The sequence below is a fragment of the Scyliorhinus canicula genome, chromosome 19 (assembly GCF_902713615.1).
Source record: "Scyliorhinus canicula chromosome 19, sScyCan1.1, whole genome shotgun sequence".
In the NCBI taxonomy this organism is placed as follows: Eukaryota; Metazoa; Chordata; class Chondrichthyes; order Carcharhiniformes; family Scyliorhinidae; genus Scyliorhinus; species Scyliorhinus canicula.
In genome coordinates this window covers 47136591-47156215 of record NC_052164.1, presented here as the reverse complement: position 1 = coordinate 47156215, position 19625 = coordinate 47136591, and the positions used below count along the sequence as shown (strand labels likewise).

Genomic DNA, 19625 nt, shown 5'->3' with positions numbered 1-19625 from the left:
AGGTTACCTACTCTTGGTGTACTATAATAATAATAATCTTTATTATTGTCTCAAGTAGGCTTACATTAACACTGCAATAACGTTACTGTGAAATGCTCCTAGTGGCCACATTCCAGCGCCTGTTCAGTTACACTGAGGGAGAATTCAGAATGTCCAATTCACTTAACAAGCACGTCTTTTAGGACTTGTGGGAGGAAACCGGAGCACAAGGAGGAAACCCACGCAGGCACGGGGAGAACATGCAGACTCCGCACAGACAGTGGCCCAAGCCAATAATCGAAACTAGGATCCTGGCGCTGTGAAGCAACAGTGCTAACCACTGTGCTGCCCTGCAACTCTGTACAACACTGGAAAGAATAAATTATTTCAATGCAGACAGCTATTTCAATAGAACATTTTTCAAAATTGAAATCCCCTGGACATGATGAATCTATAAAAGTTTCCTTTTATCACCGAACCTTTGTTCTAATCCAAAGTACAAAACGTCTCTATCGAACAAAATACTTAGCAATTTTAAATAACTGCAATTTATAGATCACCTTACCCTATGCACTTGACAGGATGAATGAGCTGAACAATTATTGAATCAGTATTTTGGTGGCTTGATTGTCGGGGGAATACCAGACACAGTAAACTAGGAGAACACTCTGCTCTTCTGCCACTACAGTGGGATTTTCATCATGCACTTGATTTGATCCATGGAACATGCACACTGGTTTAATCAAAAGAAAGCACTTTGCAAAATGCAAAGATGTGTTGGACGGGCTGTGTCCAGGCCATGCAAGAAATCCCTCCAGTTGCTTGAGTTCAGGGTTAAGATAATCATAATAATCTTCTTATTGTCACAAGTAGGCTTACATCAACACTGCAATGACGTTACTGTGAAAATCCCCTAGTCGCCACATTCCGGCGCCTGTTTGGGTACACCGAGGGAGAATTCAGAATTCTCAGCAGGTACGGGAATTGAACCTGCACTGCTGGCCTTGATCTGCATCACAAACCAGCTGTCTAGCCCACTGAGCTAAACCAGATGAGGTGCTGGTGGAATTACTGCATGGCATGCAGCGGCTAAGAATTTTCTGAAGTATCCATTACAGGAGGTGGTCACTCTAGCTAGAGAGCACGCAATACAAAATGTATGGGCATCCGGCATAGTCAGTGCAGGAATTTCCCAAGAGAATGGCTGTCTCAAATTAGTTTTGATGTGGAGATGCCGGCGTTGGACTGGGGTGAGCACAGTAAGAAGTCTTACAACACCAGGTTAAAGTCCAACAGGTTTGTTTCAAACACGAGCTTTCGGAGCACGGCTCCTTCTTCAGGTGAATTAGTTTGGCAAGTATCCGTAACGGCTACTCTATTCCAAGATGCATGAAGAAAGCAAAATGAATGAATGCAACATGTACATGGGATTCAAGTACAAGTTGGACTGTCAAGAAAAGTTTAAGTGATTTTTTAAACCATATTGGAGAAAATTTAATGTTCTACAAATAGAAAATTAGTTTTTCCAGGGTTTCCATAGAAACTTAGTGCACCGTTAAAAACCCATTTACACCTCATTCAACAAGGTGCAGCTTTTTCTTGGATTGTTCTGAGAATAATTGCCTAAATAGCCTCAGTTGCATTCTCACCTGAGTTGCAAAGCTGACACTCGGTGCAGTACTAAGTGCTGCAGTTAGAGATGCCATCTTTCAGATGAGATGTTAAACTGATGCCTCACATGCCTATTCTGATGAATGTACAAGATTCCATATCACTTTTTCCCCCAAGAGCAGCAGGAAAGTCATCCCCTGTGTCCTGGCCAATATCATCCCTCAATCAACATCACATGAACAGATTTCCTGCTCAATGATGTCACATTGTTTGAGAGTTTGCTGTGCACAAAATTGACTGGCTTGTTTCAAAATTACAACATTGAGCATCCTTCAAAAGCACTTAATTCATTGTAAAGCACTTTGATATGTCCAATGGTCATGTAAAGCATCAAGTAAATGCAAGTCCTTCTTCTTTTCCCCAGAAAGGACAAGTTTACATCAGTTCAGTGTTTCTATTGATTACAATCGGGTGACTTCAACAGCTCTGTGAGAAAGCGTTGAATCACTGACAGCTACTTCTGGATTTTTGCATTTATACGGAAAAGTGAGACTCTAGAAATTGTTATCCTTTTCAGAAGAGTAATGGCAGAGAATGATGACAGTTTCTTCATTATCACTACCCCAAAACGTTGGCCATTACAAAAGTAGCAAGCATGCAACTGCCAAAATATAATCTTAAAACCATAACAAGTCAGACAAAATAATACCATGAACTGTTCAGTTTGTTCGGCACAAAAGGATCAGCAAACTTATTTTTGGCTCAATGCTTTTAAGTAATTTCTTCCCTATCAACTTGGCAGGCCCAATATATATTATATATAACACAGACATATAACCGTAACTTACTCAAGTGAAGTTCCTTTTAAGCAAACACTATAATTTAAACCTAATTGTTTCATCCCTTTGTAGATGTGGTGACATGTATTCGAAAAGGATAGGAGCATCGAACAATGTAATTATAACTTAGCAAATGGCATGTTATTATGTTGTTATACAGCTGTGGAATGTTTTACCTTAACAGCATTAAAAGCTTCTTTTAAAATGTTGCGTGAATATGTTAACTGCTACCTGCAACTTTGGGCAGTTGTTTAGGCCTAAATAGCTGTGCACCAGATCTTCTGCACACATGCAACACAAAATTTATTTTTAATTTGTTCTCAGGATACAGGTGTCACCAGCAGGAACAGCATTTATTGCTCATTCCAAGTTGTCCTCGAGTAAGTGGTAGTGAGCCGTCTACTTGAACCACTGAGTCCAAGTGATGGAAGTACTATTGCAGTACCATGAAGGAACAGTGATAACCTCCAAGTCAAGACAGCTTGCAACTTGGAGGAGAAAATGGAGCAGGTAATGTTCCTTTGCACCAGCTTCTCTCATCAATTTAGGTTACGGAGATCTCAGGTTCGGGAGATTGTATTGTTGAAGCTTTGGAGATTTGCTACATCATGCAGATAACAAAGACTGCAGCCACATGATCTGTAGCAAATACTTTTAGTCCTCTTCATATGGGTGAATAATTAGACTTTAAGTGGGTTGAAACATTAGAAAGTATCAAATCTATGGACCAATTTATCTGTATCAAATCATCAAAGTAACCCAAGCGCTTTACTGCATCATTCAATGCGGTAAAGCGTATGGAACACAGGATGAAGTCCATACCCAACAACAGAACGGCACCTTGCTGGATTGTGTACATATGAAGTGAAGCCAAGTCCTTGAGCAGTGCTTCACAAAATATTATCTAATGTGACCCCATTTTAACTCACCACCACCAATTTTGGACAGACAACAAATGCTGGCTTTGCCAGCAGCAATGTCTGTGAACGACTATTTAAGAAACTCTTGAAAACTAACATGACCCTGATACAACAAAAACAAAACAGCAAAGTTTAGCAACATTCAGCATATAATTAAACTTCATGTTGATATATAATACATAATTTAATTATGAAACTCTGTAAATGTGTTTTTTTATGTACTCATGTAGTTTTCAGCGGAGCTCTCCATGTTTCCTGGCAACAGAAGACTCTGTGAAGCCCTCACATACCTCACCCACACAATCACACAGCAGCTCCTTTCTTCAGCTCTCCTCCTCTCACTCAGTAGCCCCTCTTCCAAAACTAACTTACCTCACACTACTCACTCAGCTTCCCTTTCCCTAATCCCTTCTTTCACCCAAAATCCCTCTCCCTACCCATCCCACACCAATCTCAGCCAAGACTAAGGCTCTACTTCCCTCCCGTCCCCTGCCCTGTTGAACCCATTAAGAGCTGGGTTTTGCTGTTCCAGCACCCCACCCCCCCAAAAAAACCAGAGTCACAGATGTTTACAACATGGAAACAGGCCCTTAGACCCAGCTTGTCCATGCCACCCAGTTTCTATCACTAAACTAGTCCCACTTGATGGTGGCAGCCAAGAGGAGGCAGAGGTGGGAAAATAAATTAAAAGAGCAGAACACCATCAGCCAAATAGCATAAATCTATCATCCTTGGTCAATGCTAAAGGTGGTGGGGTGGGTTGCTGGTCAAATTTGCCCATATGTGCGAACTCCAGTTTAGTGCTGCAAAGCAATGGACCAATTGAGTTGCTAACGTCTCATTTCAGTCAGACGGTTGTGGGTTCAAATCCAAGACTTGAGCACAAAAATCAAATTTGCCACTCCAGTGCAGTGCTGAACAAGTGCTACCTGCGAGGATGTGCCATCTTGCGGATGAAACATCAAACAAAGACCCTGTTTACCCTATCGGTGGGCATAAAGATCTGGTGGCACTATTATGAAGAAGACTGGGATGTAATCTCCTGTGATCTGACCAATGCATCAATCAACATGATAACACCGCCTTATGTTGTCATAGGGGATAGGGGATCTGTATCTGTAAAGACTTAATTACCTGCAAATGCTCACATTCAAAGCATTGTCTTGAATTTTTGACTGTGTCTATATATATGTTTCTGGAACCTACCTCTTCATTCACCCGAGGAAGGAGCAGTGCTCCGAAAGCTAGTGATTTAAAACAAACCTGTTGGACTTTAACCTGGTGTTGTAAGACTTCTTACTGTGCTCACCCCAGTCCAACGCCGGCATCTCCATATCACCTCAATATTGACAGTCGGGGATTTACTAATGCCATTGAATTCTGAGAATTGTTGAGGCAGGTTTGGCCATGCATGGACCAAGACTGCAAAGGGATCGAATCAGAAGGGTTATGCATCCTTTTTATAAAAAAGCAATACAGGATTGCATCATTGGGTTAACAGCTGTAGATAAAAAGACATTAATTTATACAGCGCCTCAGGGCATCCCAAAGCACTTTACAGCCAAAGAAGCACTATTTGATGTCACTGATGCAATGTGGAAAACACAGCAGCTGATTTGCACACTCACAGCAAGCTCCCACAAATAGCAATGTGATAATGACAACATAAGCCGGTGTTATCATGTTGATTGATGCATTGGTTAGGTCACAGGAGATTATATCCCAGTCTTCTTCATAATAGTGCCACCAGATCTTTATGTCCAACTGATAGGGCAAACAGGGCCTTTGTTTGATGTTTCATCCGCAAGATGGCACATCCTCACAGGTAGCACTGGTTCAGCACTGCACTGGAGTGGCAAATTTAATTTTTGTGCTCAAGTCTTGGATTTGAACCCAAAACTGCCTGACTGAGGTGAGAGTGTTAGCAACTCCACCGGTCCATTGCTTTGCAGCGCTAAACTGGAGTTTGCACACATGCACGGAGATAGAGTAAAGGCCTGGAATTTAGCAGCGCAAGATGGTGGTCCTGTGCTTTCATAGAAACTCGACAGTGCAGTAGGAGGTGGCCATTTGGCCCATTGAGTCTATACCGACCCTGTAAAATAGCACCATACCCAGGCCCCCTCGCCCTTCAACCCCACCTAACCTGCACATCCCTGGACACTAAGGCGCAATTTTGCATGTCCAATCCACCTAACCTGCACATCTTTAGACTGTAGGAGAAAACCGGAGCATCCGGAGGAAACTCACGCAGACACAGGGAGAACATGCAAACTCCACACAGTCACCCAAGGCCGGAATTGAACCCAGGTCCCTGGCACTGTGAGGCAGCACTGTGCCTATTTGAAAAAAATATTTGAGGTTTATCAGCATTGGACTGAAGGGTGCTCAAGGTTGAAAACACTAAGATGGGGGACCTGATTAGACATCATGGAGTTGGGGAACTCGGTCTGGTAGTACAAATGTTTCTCTGGTTTGATAGTATGGTGGAGTTGAAGTCTCTCTGCGAATGTTTGGGTTTTGGCACCACATTGGGGAGGACCTAGGTGATTGGCAAAGTTCAGGGCTGAATGCGGAATCTGGCAACACTGGTTGGGGTTAAGGGATTGAGATGGTTGAGAATTAAGAGCAGTGTTTACAGGGCTTTTCCCCAGGAATACAGATTTATGCTTGGTCCTAGTAAATCCATTTATGCTTTCAGACACAAGTAAACAAGCAAAACTTTTTTAATAAATACATTTTACCAATATGCACGATTATTACGACATTTATCATTTTCCATGTCAAAGATTAACTCATAAAGAGTGAAGTTTATATTTTTTGTTGGCAGGTCAGTGAATAATGGGTGTTGACCTCAAGTGGAAGAATCTGCAAAAATAATTATTTCCTTTGACAACAGAATCTGATATAGAGATTGTGTGAGAGAATTTCAGAAAGAAAAACAGAACAGCTGTCCCAGTCAGTGTAGCCACCGAAGTTGGCCACTGCCCGACACAAAATGGAGAATTTAAATGCATGCAGGGAAAACAGGACAATGTAAGGAAAACAGGCAGGCTGCAGAATCTCCCGGTGTATTCTGTCTGCAAAGAAACCAGACAGCACTGAAACTAACAGTTGCGCATATTAATTGAGCGATTCCCGGTGATTCCCGGGCACAATGGATACAATCGAGAATAACAAAGGTCAAGCCAGACTCTTCGGCGCCAGGAGTCCCGGACAATAAGTTACAAACAGCCCCAAGAACCGCCCAGCGATCGGGAAACAGCCCCAGTATTGGGGAATTCAAACCAATCAATTGGTATGAGGTCCAATCGATTGCAAGCAGGTAAAGGGACCGCCCAGATGGGCGCGAAGCCCCTGTGACCTATAAAGGACAGATCCCAAGTCCAGTTCGCTCTCTGTCTTAGCTGGCCCTCCCAGCAGAACACCTTTGCAACAGCTGTCTAAGAACTTGAACGTGAGGAGAGGCCTAGCCAACAGCTACACCAACAAGTAAGTGTCCAACCAACGCTCGCTACGAGAGTAGACACTCCTGACCCCTTAGCCCGTACCAACTGGGAAGCCTGCAGTCTCAGGACAGAACAAGAGGCCATTGTTCCCTGATCCAGTGTGTTCCCTTATCGAAGATAAGTATTGACTTATAGTGGTAGGAATAGTTTAGTCCATTAGTATTAGTTGCATGAGTATCGATTTACTGTGTAATAATAAATGCGTTTGATTGAACCTTACTAACTGGTGTATTGAGTCATTGATTTGAACTTGAACCTCTTGGCGGTATCATAAGGATACCTGGCGACTCTAGAGCTAAGGAATAAAACAGAGCCAATTGAGTGTAAAGCACACTCACCAGAACGAGCAACATCAGTTTGTTTGCTCATCTGCCTCTTCTCAGCTCAGCTTCACTCCATAAAATTTGAAATCAAAATGTTCCTTACATTCATCTGTCCATGCAAGTCAGAAAAATAGACAAATAACTATACATTGATCAAAGACAATTCAACATTTTTACTGGGAAACACCAATAAACTTTCTGCAGCTGGCAATTATATTTATACATCACCTTTTGGCAGGAGCATTATAAAATAGGAGCTATCAGATCAGATGACCAAAAGCTTGGTCAAAGGGGTAGGTTTTAAGAAGTACCTTAAAGGGGGGGGGAAGCAAAGTGGAGGCGCAAAGAGATGCAGGAAGATAATTCTAGAGCTTGGGACCAAGACAACAGAAGGTGCAGCCACCATTTGCAGAGTCACCAATAAATGGGAATGCACAAGAGGCCACAATTAGAAGAGCATTCTTCTCAGAAGGTTGTACAGTTGAATTAGAGATAGGAAGGGGGAAGGACACTGAGCTGCTGTAGAGGGATTTGAAAAAAGGAACAACATTTCTTAATCAAGATGTTGCTCGACTTGGAAGCCAGCAGAGCTCAGCAAACACAGGGTATTTGGAAAATGGGACTTGTTGCAAGCTAAGAAATGGGTAAAAATTTGGTTGACCTCAAATTTAGAGGATTGACTGTGGGAGACCAACCAGAAGTTCATTTAAATAGTTGAGTTCAAGGATAATGGGACAAGAAGACAGTGACAATATCTCTGAACTAGTAATTCAGGGACCAAGGCTGAGGGCAGCATGTGGCACAGTGGCTAGCACTGGAACTATGGCGCTGAGGACTCAGGTTCGAATCCCGGCCTTGGGTCACTGTCCGTGTGGAGTTTGCACTTTCTCCCCATGTCTGCGTGGGTTTCACCCCCACAACCCAAAGATGTGCAGGTTAGATGGATTGGCCACACTAAATTGCCCCTTAATTGGGAAAGAAAATAATTGGGTACTCTAAATTTATTTATTTTTTTAAATTCAGGGACCCAGGCTAATACCCAAGGACATAGCTAGAGTCACAGACAGACTCTCGGCGGTTGTGGCAAGGACTAAACAACATAACGGGCTACAAAGTGATGCCGAGCAGTATCTCTGGCCCCTCCCCGATGAACTCAATGCATTCTACGCTCGGTTCGAGCAGGTAACCAACAATCCGCTGCCGAGTGCCCCAGCAGCCCATAATTCACCCATACCCACCATCACAGCTTCCGAAGTCAGATTGGCCTTTCTGAAAGTGAACCCGCGGAAGGCGACAGGCCCGGACGGGATCCCTGGTCCAGCACTCAGAGCCTGCGCAGACCAGCTGGTAGTGGTATTCACAGACATCTTTAACCTGTCCCTACTCAACTCAGAGGTCCCCACCTGCTTCAAAAAGACCATCACCATACCGGTACCAAAGAAGATCCAAGCAACGTGCCTCAATGACTACCGCCCTGTGGCCCTGACCTCAGTCATAATGAAGTGCTTCGAGAGGTTGATCATGAAGCGCATCACCTCCATACTCCCAGAACGCCTTGATCCACTTCAATTTGCATACCGCTGCAACCGGTCCACATCAGACGCCATTTCCCTTGCCCTACACTCATGAGCATCTCGAAAACAAGGACTCCTACATCAGACGCTTAATTATTGACTACAGCTCCGCCTTCAACACCATAATCCCAGCCAAACTCATATCAAAGCTCCAAAACCTAGGACTTGGCTCTCCACTCTGCAACTGGATCCACGATTTTCTGACCAACAGACCACAATCAGTAAGAATGAACACCAACACCTCCTCCACAATAGTCCTCAATACCGGGGCCCTGCAAGGCTAGTACTTAGCCCCCTAGTCTACTCCCTGTACACACACGACTGTGTGGCAAAACTTGGTTCCAACTCCATCTACAAGTTTGCTGACGATACGACCATAGTGGGCTGGATCTCGAATAACGGCGAGTCAGAATACAGGAGGGAGATAGAGAACCTAGTGGAGTGGTGTAACGACAACAATCTCTCCCTCAGTGCCGGCAAAACTAAAGAGCTGGTCATTGACTTCAGGAAGCAAAGACACATTGATAGGATGCAGAGCTGGGCCGAAAAATGGCAGGTGGAGTTTAACCCTGATAAGTGGGAGGTGATTCATTTTGGTAGAAAAAATCTGAATGCGGATTACAGGGTCAACGGCAGGGTTCTGAGGAATGTGGAGGAACAGAGAGATCTTGGGGTTCATGTCCACAGATCTCTGAAGGTTGCTACTCAAGTGGATAGAGCCGTGAAGAAGGCTTATAGTGTGTTAGCGTTTATTAACAGAGGGCTTGAGTTTAAGAGCCGCGGGGTTATGCTGCAACTATACATGACCCTGGTGGACCACATTTGGAATATTGTGTGCAGTTCTGGTCACCTCATTATAGGAAGGATGTGGAAGCATTGGAAAGGGTGCAAAGGAGATTCACCAGGATGCTGCCTGGTTTGCAGGATAGGTCTTGTGAGGAAAGGTTGAGGGAGCTAGGGCTTTTCTCTTTGGAGCGGAGGAGGATGAGAGGCGGCTTAATAGAGGTATACAAGATGATGAGGGGGATAGATAGAGTGGACGTTCAGAGACATGGAGCACACCAGAATGACAGGGAGTGGGATAGCTTGATCTTGGTTTCGGACAATGCTCGGCACAACATCGAGGGCCGATGGGCCTGTTCTGTGCTGTTCTATGTTCTAGAAGGCCCAATGCAAGGGTTCTGTGGGAATTGTCTGGGAGGTTTAAACCTCCATGGGCTGAATAGTGAACCAACATTGCTGACATTTGGATATTGGGAATTCTTCCAGTGTACCTAATCTATCCAAAAAAGTAAGAAGTCTTACAACAGCAGGTTAAAGTCCAACAGGTTTGTTTCAAATCACTAGCTTTCGGAGCACTGCTCCTTCCTCAGGTGAATGAAGAGGTAGATTCCAGAAACATACATATAGACAAAGTCAAAGATGCAAGACAATGCTTTGAATGCGAGCATTTGCAGGTAATTAAGCCTTTACAGATCAAGAGAGAGGGGTAATCCCAGGTTAAAGAGGTGTGAATTGTCTCAAACCAGCATAGTTGGTAGAATTTTGCAAGCCCAGCCCAGATGGTGGGGGATGAATGAAATGCAACATGAATCCAAGGTCCCGGTTGAGGCCGTACTCATGTGTGCGGAACTTGGCTGTAAGTTTCTGTTCGGCGATTCTGTGTTGTCGCGCGTCCTGAAGGCCGCCTTGGAGAACGCTTACCAGGAGATCAAAGGCTGAATGCCCTTGACTGCTGAAGTGTTCCCCAACTGGAAGGGAACATTCCTGCCTGCCGATTGTCGAGCAATATCCGTTCATCTGTTGTCGCAGTGTCTGCATGGTCTCGCCAATGTATCACACTTTGGGACATCCTTTCCTGCAGCGTATGAGGCAGACAACGTTGGAAGAGTCGCACGAGTATGTCCCGCGTACTTGGTGGGTGGTGTTCTCATGTGTAATGGTGGTACCCATGTCGATGATCTGGCACATCTTGCAGACATTGCCATGGCAGGGTTGTGTGGTGTTGTGGTCACTGTTCTGAAGGCTGGGTAGTTTGCTGCAAACAATGGTTTGTTTGGGGCAGCACGGTGGCGCAGTGGGTTAGCCCTGCTGCCTCACGGTGCCTAGGTCCCAGGTTCGATCCCGGCCCTGGGTCACAGTCTGTGTGGAGTTTGCACATTCTTCCTGTGTCTGCATGGGTTTCGCCCCCACAACCCAAAGATGTGCAGGGTAGGTGGATTGGCTACGCTAAATTGCCCCTTAATTGGAAAAAATGAATTGGGTACTCTAAATTTAAAGAAAAATAAAAAAATAGAAATTTTTTTTAAAACATTTTAAAAACAATGGTTTGTTTGAGGTTGCATGTTTGTTTGAAGGCAAGTAGTGGGGTTGTGGGATGACCTGGGCAAGATGTTCGTCTTTATCGATGAAGTGTTGAAGGCTGCGAAGAAGAGTGGCCTCACGGTGGCATGGTGGTTAGCATCAATGCTTCACAGCTCCAGGGTCCCAGGTTCGATTCCCGGCTGGGTCACTGTCTGTGTGGAGTCTGCACGTCCTCCCCGTGTGTGCGTGGGTTTCCTCCGGGTGCTCCGGTTTCCTCCCACAGTCTAAAGATGTGCGGGTTAGGTGGATTGGCCATGATAAATTGCCCGTAGTGTAAGGTTAATGGGGGGTTGTTGGGTTACGGGTATAGGGGTTACGTGGGTTTAAGTAGGGTGATCATTGCTCGGCACAACATTGAGGGCCGAAGGGCCTGTTCTGTGCTGTACTGTTCTATGTTCTATGTTCTATGTTGTAGTTTTTCCGCTCCGTGGAAATACTGGCCGACGAAGGGTACTCTGTCGGTTGTGTCCCGTGTTTGTCTTCTGAGGAGGTCGGTGCAGTTTTTTTGCTGTGGCGCATTGGAACTGGCAATCGATGAGCTGAGGGGCATAACCCATTTGTATGAGAGCATCTTTCAGCTTCTGTAGATGTCTGTTACGCTCCTCCTCATCTGAGCAGATCCCGTGTATACGGCGGGCTTGTCCATAGGGGATGGCTTATTTTTATGTGTTTAGGGTGGAAGCTGGAGAAGTGGAGCATCGTGAGGTTATCCGTGGGCTTGCGGTAAATTGAAGTGCTGAGGTGACCGTCCTTGATGGAGATGAGTGTGTCCAAGTATGCAACCGATTTTGGAGAGTAGTCCATGGTGAGTCTGATGGAACTTATTGATGTCATTGTGTAGTCGTTTCAGTGATTCTTCGCCGTGGGTCCAAAGGATAAAAATGTCATTGATGTATCTGGTGTGCAATGTCGGTTGAAGGTCCTGTGCGGTGAGGAGGTCTTGTTCAAACTTGTGCATGAAGATGTTGGCATACCGAGGTGTAAATTTGGTACCCATGGCTGTTCCGTGTGTCTGGATGAAGTACTTGTTGTCGAAGGTGAAGATGTTGTGATCCAGAACGAAGCGAATGAGTTGCAGAATTGCGTCTGGAGATTGGCAGTTTTCGGTGTTGACTACTGAGGCTGTTCCAGCATTGCCGTCGTCATGGGGGATGCTGGTGTAGAGTGCCGAGACATCCATTGTGACGAGGAATGTTCCTGGTTCAACTGGTCCATGGGTGCTGAGTTTCTGAGAGAAGTCCATCGTGTCGCAACAGATGCTGGGCGTTCCTTGTACGATGGGTTTCAAGATGCCCTCGATGTAGCCGATGTATCCAAAAAAGGAACAACAACATGATATCCAGATTTCAACTCAAATTGTATTGCAGCAGAGACCACTGAACCTACTGAAACCATTAATTTTTGACATGCATTAATATTATATTTCCCACCGTTTGCTGTAATCATTCATATTACTGGAGTTCATATTATTCATGTGTTAATTCATATTACTGGGTTATTCATATAACCACTGGGGTTGGTTTAGCACAGTGGGCTAAACAGCTGGCTTGTAATACAGAACAAGGCCAGCAGCACGGGTTCAATTCCCGTACCGGCCTCCCCGAACAGGCGCCGGAATGTGGCGACTAGGGGCTTTGCACAGTAACTTCACTGAAGCCTACTTGGGACAATAAGCAATTATTATTATTCCTTTTCAAATACGTATCCATTTGAAGTAGTGTCATAGTTTCTTCCTCAACAGCCACTTGTTGTAAAACAGTCCATGCTCTAATAACCCTCAAAAAAACTCTTCGAACTTCCAGGAATAATCCTTGGCCATCACCCACATGTTAGAAATTTGACAACGCTTTCACTATTTACTCTACCAAACAGGTTTTCTTAGAAGAACTATTTGATACACCTATCAATTAATAATATGCCCATTTTTCACAACTACAACCTACTGTTCTCGAATTTGAAAAGAATCCTTGATTGCCCCAATTTGGCATAATTGGCATTATCCAATATAACTTGTCCTGCCCTTAAATCCAAATTAAACGGAGTCGAAAACAAAAACGTCCCTTTGTGGTGTCTCAGTACCTTCATTCTGTAAATCCCAAATTATCCATTCATGCTTACTCTTGTTTTTGGTCTTTCAGCCATCTCTCTATCCAATCAACAAATTCTCATTAACAGCATGCTTCTTATTTTCCACAGAACATCTCGTGTAGCATGAATATTAGGCCAGTATTTTCAGTGAGTGACTCGCGTCTAGATGTGCACTCAGGTGCCTCAGGATTTATATCATGTACAGACCATTTTCCATGGGAGGAATATTGGGCGGGTTTCTCCCATTCGGCGGCAGTGTCGGAAATGACACGCCGTTGGAAACACTTTTGTGTTTCACGACGGCGTGAACGGGCTGCTGGGAGTACCGATTCTGGCCCCTGTAGGGGGCCAGCACAGTACTGCAGCTGTTCACGCCGCTCCAGCATCCCATCCCAGCGCAAACTGTGCGCCACGGGATCTGCACATGTGCGGTGGCGCCGGTGTGAACGAGGTCATGCGCTGTGGCGCCGGCACCAACACGTACCTGCAGGGTTGCCTCCCTCAACACGCCAGCCCCGGCGCAACATGGCGCGGGAATTCAGGGGCGGGCGCGTAAGAAAGTAGGCCTGTTGAGAGAGAGGCCAACCCGCCGATCGGTGGGCCCGGATCGCGGGCCAGGCCCCATCGGAGGCTCCCACCCCACACATGCCACCCCCGACCCGGTGCGCAGAGTTTCCGCTGGCTGCAACCAGCTGTGGATGGCGCCGGCGGGACTCAGCCTTTTTAGAGCGGCTGCTCGGAGAATTGGCGGCCCTCAACTGGCGCCACGCCAAACGCGCTGGCGTCTGGGCGACGTGGCCCGGTTGGGGGGATTCTCCGGCCCGGCCCCGGGCTGAGAGAAACCCGCCCATTGTGCGTGAATAACTGCTGTATGAATAGCTGGAGGGCTGCATTCATTTTCTACCAATTCATGGTGAGCCTGTAAGCCAGTGGGTATATATCCTGTGTTTAATAGAAGCAGTAAGGCTTAGCTGATTTAACTATACACTATAAAAAAAAGCTAGTGTCTGAAAAGAACCACTGTTCAGGCAGAATTGGCACTACTACCTTGGATGAAGTCACATTCTTTTTACTTGCCAGCTCCCATTTGTTGAAAGTTGTGTACCACACTCATGACAGCCAGGGCCTTTCTTGGCTTTGATGATATTCGGTATCAACTCCTCTTAACAGCAATGCTTTAAGTGGTCAGATGCATTCAGTCAACACCTTAACTTGGATACTCTCTTGGATAAAATATATCAAATAGATTTTATATGCTTTATTCCAAGGTAACTCAGTGCCATCACACCTTCTTTGTGGAGTCTGGTGACCCATTGGAACAGCAGTGCCATTCCTAAGTGGTAGGCTTTTAAGGTATCATGTGCCATCTGTGCTAAGGAATGGACATTTTGCAGTATTTTAAACATAAACCCCAGCTATTCACAATCTACAGCGATGATTTGGGTGTGGGGGGCAAAATTTGCCGATGACACCAAATTATGTGGGAATGTATTGTGAGGAAGATGCAAAGAGGCTTCAAGACGATTTAAGTGGAGCGAGTGGGCAAGAACATGATAGATTAAATACAACGTGGAAAAATGTGAAGTTATCCACTTTGGTATGAAAAACAGAACCAGAGCATTTTCTAAATGTTGAAAGATTGGGAAGTGTTGATGGTTCAAAGGTCATTGATCTTAAGTTTTTTTTTAAATATGGAAAATTTGCGTATCATCCTTGTGAAGGGGCCATGCTGATCATCTCTGTATCATTCCAATTTTAGTATATGTGCTGCCGAAGGGAGCATGCCTTGTTCATAAGTAACTTGAAAGTTAACATGTAACAAGCAAATTAGTAAGTCAAATCGTACGATCAGAAAGGATTTAACAGCTGGAGTTTGATTATTGCAGGATCAAGCCAATCCCAGTGAAATATTAATTCACCTAGAGGGTAGCAATAACAAATTCCACCAATAGCAACCACTCCTTCAATAAAATGAGCCGCAAAGATATTTGACAAAACGATCATTCAACAGAACTCTTCGTGACTCAAATTATTAAACTGTATTAAAGCTTTACATATTTTTCAGACAACCTGAACATCATGGATCAGTATATTTGGAGAGCTATTTTTTCCAAAGGTTGCCATGTCATTCAACATCATATTTAACTTTTTCCATTTCCTTAAATAACTCTTCCTTCAAACAGTAGAGATTAATGTATATTCCACTAAACCAGGATAACACACCAAATGCTAGAATAACATCTGCAAACATACATCTCTATTTCTTGCAATGAGATGTTGACAGTGATATTTTTATTAAAATGAAATTTTTCTGTTATTTACCACAGTTTTGCTGCAGCCACATGGTCACAAATACACACTGCTTTAAAACAGCAAATTTACTGAGGCAAGACATCAAAAGTAACTCAACGAAAATATATATCTTAGTGAAACCGATGCAGGCCTCACTGATGTACCTGCAACAATGTTTATCTACCACCTTACAAACGTGCAAATATCTTTGCTTTTCACTCCCCACAAACCCGGATATATGCATTGTATTTCCCAGGGTAAATTTACAGTGCTTGTTCAAGATTTAAGACCTTGTTGAATCTTCCACTCTCCATTATCCACCCCCACGTCCCTCCCGCACCGCACCGACCTCTGAACTTTTATTTTTCCCAAATAGAGATAGGAAAATGCTGCACACAGCCAGCAAGACTGGCAGCATCTGTGAAAAGAGATGCAGAATTATTTTTAAGATCTATATCATTTCTGAAAATATCAATAACCAAAACATTAATGTGGTTTCTTTCTGAGACTTGCTGAGCGCTTGCTGCATTTTCCATCTTTACCTTAGATTTCCAACATCTGTAGTATTTTGTTATTTTTTTTACAATTAAGTATCTTTGTACAATTAATTATTTTTTCCTTGCCTTAAAAGTAACAACTTGTATTTAAATGATGTCACAAAAGCATTAGAAGACCAAATTTAACACCAAGTAATGTATCTTAAAAGAGAAGCTTAAAAGGTGAGACGGTAGATAGATTTAGCAAAGGAAGTCCAGATCTTAGGGCCTTGGCTGAAGGCATGGCTACCAATGACAGGACAACTAAAATCAGAAATGCTCAAGATACCAGAATTAGAGTGTACATATCTCAGGTTATTGAGGCTGAAGAACATTAAAGACATAAAGAGAGGCAAGGCCACAGAGGAATTTGAAAATGTGGCTTAATGGGAGCCAATGTAGGTCCATCCGCAGGCAGAAAGATTATGGTTGAGCTGAACGTGGTGCACGTCAGGGCACAAAAGGCAAAATTTTGGATGCCTTCAATTGTGGAGCCTAAAATGTGGGAGACTGCCCAGGCGTGTATTGAAATAGTCAAGTTTAGAGCTAACAGGGGCATGGGATGAGTGTTTCAGCAACAAATGAGCTATGGCAGGAGCAAAGTCAGCAAGGTGGCAATGTCAATGGAGTAGCAATCCAGACACCCAGGGTGATGCTCTGGGGAATCGGGTTTGAATCCCATCACGGCAGATGGTGAGATCTGAATTCAATTTTTAAAAATCTAGAATTTGAAATCAAGAGTCAAATTATGGTCATGAATCTATTATCAATTGTAAAAAATCTTCTAGTTCACTAATGTCCTTTAGGGAAGGAAATATGCCATATTTACCTGGGTTGGCCAGATCCATCATAACATGGTTGACTCCCAATTATCCTGTGAAATGGCCATTCAGTTCAAGGGCAAATAGGGATTAATCTCATTAATGAATGTCGAAAAAGGTGGAAATTGATCCGAGTGATAGCCTTGATGTAAGGTCAAAAACTCATCTCGGTGTCAAACATGACACTAAAGTTGTGAATAGTCTGGTTACTGTTCAACAGTTTGCTGGGGAGACAAATGTAGTCCGCGACTGGAGAACCAGAACACAGATTTTAGTGGGGACCAAAAACAATACTTAGTTGAAGGAATAAAAAGCAAAATACTGCGGATGCTGAAAATGTGAAATAAAAACAGAAAATGCTGGGTAAACTCAGGTCTGGCAGATCTGTGGAGAGAGAAAATAGAGTTAAGGTTGAGTCCATATGACCCTTCTACTGAACTGTTCTGGACTCGTATAGACTCAAAACATTAACTGTTTCTCTCTCCACAGATGCTGCCAGACCTGCTGAGTTTATCCAGCATTTTCCGTTGTTACGTAGTTGGAGGGGATTTCTGCTCATCCCGTATTGGTTGCTGCACAGGCAATCTAATTTAGAGACAGAAGAGATGTTGAGAGAGGTTGATTTGGACTTGTTTATTGTCACGTGTACTGAGGTACAGTGAAAAGTATTTTTCTGTGAGCAGCTCAAACAAATCATTTAGTACATGAAAAGAAAATATATAATACGGTAACACAAGTTACATTTTGTAAATATATAGACACCGGCTTGGAGCTACTCAGGAACGATGGACAAATCTTCAATGATCAACACCTAAACAGGTGGTAAATTGCCAGGCCCAGGTCTGACGGTTCACTAACTCAAGTGCAGTGTCAGCACTGAAGTGCCTTGGGAGCACTGTCGATGTAATTTACTGTAAACAAGTGCAGGTTCATACATTTATGATGATGAAACTCCAAAGAAGCTTATAGCATGCAAACACATGCACAAAACGCAATAAATAAAGAAAAATATCCCAGTGTATTGGTGATTACTTGAAGGTGTACAAACAGTGTGTTGATTGGAGGAAAACAAGCTAATCACTCTGTTGGTCATCTCAGGTCACTTTCAAAAACATCCTTTGGGCTAAATTTATGGAATTCACTGGGAGACTGTTTTCTGTTGTCAGATTCTAAAGTCTTGAAATGAATTAAGACTATGTTCTGGTCCTGGCATTCACCTGCAGCAGGTGTTAAAAAAAAATCAGGCAATATCTTCCACCCAAATGAGAAGTTGAAATGATGTCCATTTTGCCACTAGAAAACTACGTACAACCTGTCAACTATCTACTAACTCCACAGATGGAATGCCAAATTATAATTAGTGTTAAAATTTATTTAAGGTGCATCCATCAAAACACAGACCTGATCATTCTTGAAATTCAGGTTAAATTTCCTTTAAAGGAATAGGCTCCAATATTTGTATGTGGACTTGCTGTTAAGACAACTTAAATACAGCATCATCATATACTCAAAGGAAAGCCCCACTGTAAGGAAACATTTATTAATATACATTAACAAAAATAATGATTTATTAATTAAAGTACAGAAATTTGAATTCCAGGTTGACTTGCTGGAATTCCCGTAGTTTCTGGACCCCCCCCACCCCCCACCCCAACCCACGTAGGAAAACGTATGTCACAGTGTGTAAAAAATTGATATTGCTAGACACACAACCTGACACAGAATGTGTACGTCTATAAAGCCTAAAGTCCAGAACAACTGCTGCTTTCACTGAAATTTCTAAAGATTCCCGGTCAAAAATATTGATTACTCTTGGTAACTTGCACACATAAAACAATGTCAAGCTGGCAAAATGAATCCCCAGATCCCGTATGAAAGGGCATATATAAAATATTTTTAAATGCTAACTACAATTCCTTATGTCTTTTTTCCCTCAACTCGTGTTTTTAAAAAAACTCCAACTTGGAAGATCCTCAGAAGCCAACACTTAGGACAGCTGAAACTAAAGGGTCCAAAGTTATTTATAAAAGCCACTACATTTCCAGTTAAAACCATCAACTTGCAGCAATTTTAAATACCCGGCTTTCCTAATTAAAAACAAAATCAAGTCCTCAAAGCAATTCAACATTAAAATTGTCTTGAATCTTTGAATTAATTCCTGCTTCATTCATTCACACAACTATATTTAATATGTTGAAACCTACATTACATGCAAGGTAGGAGCATTTTGGAATCTTAATTAAATAAAGGATCAACCCAAGTTGTGCCTTTGATCAAAACTTGAGGACTTGGAGAACCGCTCGAGATGGCACAATTTGAGAATTGTGGGCTTGCCCGAAGGGACAGAGGACCCAAGGCCAACAGAATACTTCGCTAAGAAGTTGCGGAGCTGATGGGGGAGGGTGAGAACCCCTCCCAGTACGAGCTAGACCGAGCTCATCGGTCATTAAGGCCGAAGCCCAAAGTGAACAAGCCGCCAAGAGCAGTAATTATCTGCTTCCATAAGTACTGCATGAAGGAGAAGGTGTTAAGCTGGGCGAAGCAGAAGCGCGAGGTGCAGTGGGATAGTGCGGTAGCTCAGATCTATGAGGACCTGACGGTGGAGCTGGCAAAAAAGACGATCGGTGTTTGGGCGAGTGATGGCACTGTTCAAAAAGGGAGTGCGATTTGGTAAGGTATACCCGGCGAAGCTGAGGGTAACGTACAAAGCCAAAGACTTTTATTTTGAGACAGCGGAGGCGGCTGAGGCATTCGTGAGGGCAGAAGGCT

General features: G+C 43.6%; 1 protein-coding gene and 1 non-coding gene across 16 annotated transcripts in view; both read right to left on the bottom strand.

Annotated features, from left to right (window-relative positions):
* tanc2a (tetratricopeptide repeat, ankyrin repeat and coiled-coil containing 2a) overlaps positions 1–19625 on the bottom strand; it is a 1067833-nt gene that overhangs the window by 928794 nt on the left and 119414 nt on the right. The gene's annotated exons all lie outside the window — the stretch shown is intronic.
* On the bottom strand, positions 14884–14990 carry LOC119954589. Its single transcript, XR_005458271.1, has one exon. It is a non-coding gene; the product is annotated as a U6 spliceosomal RNA (small nuclear RNA).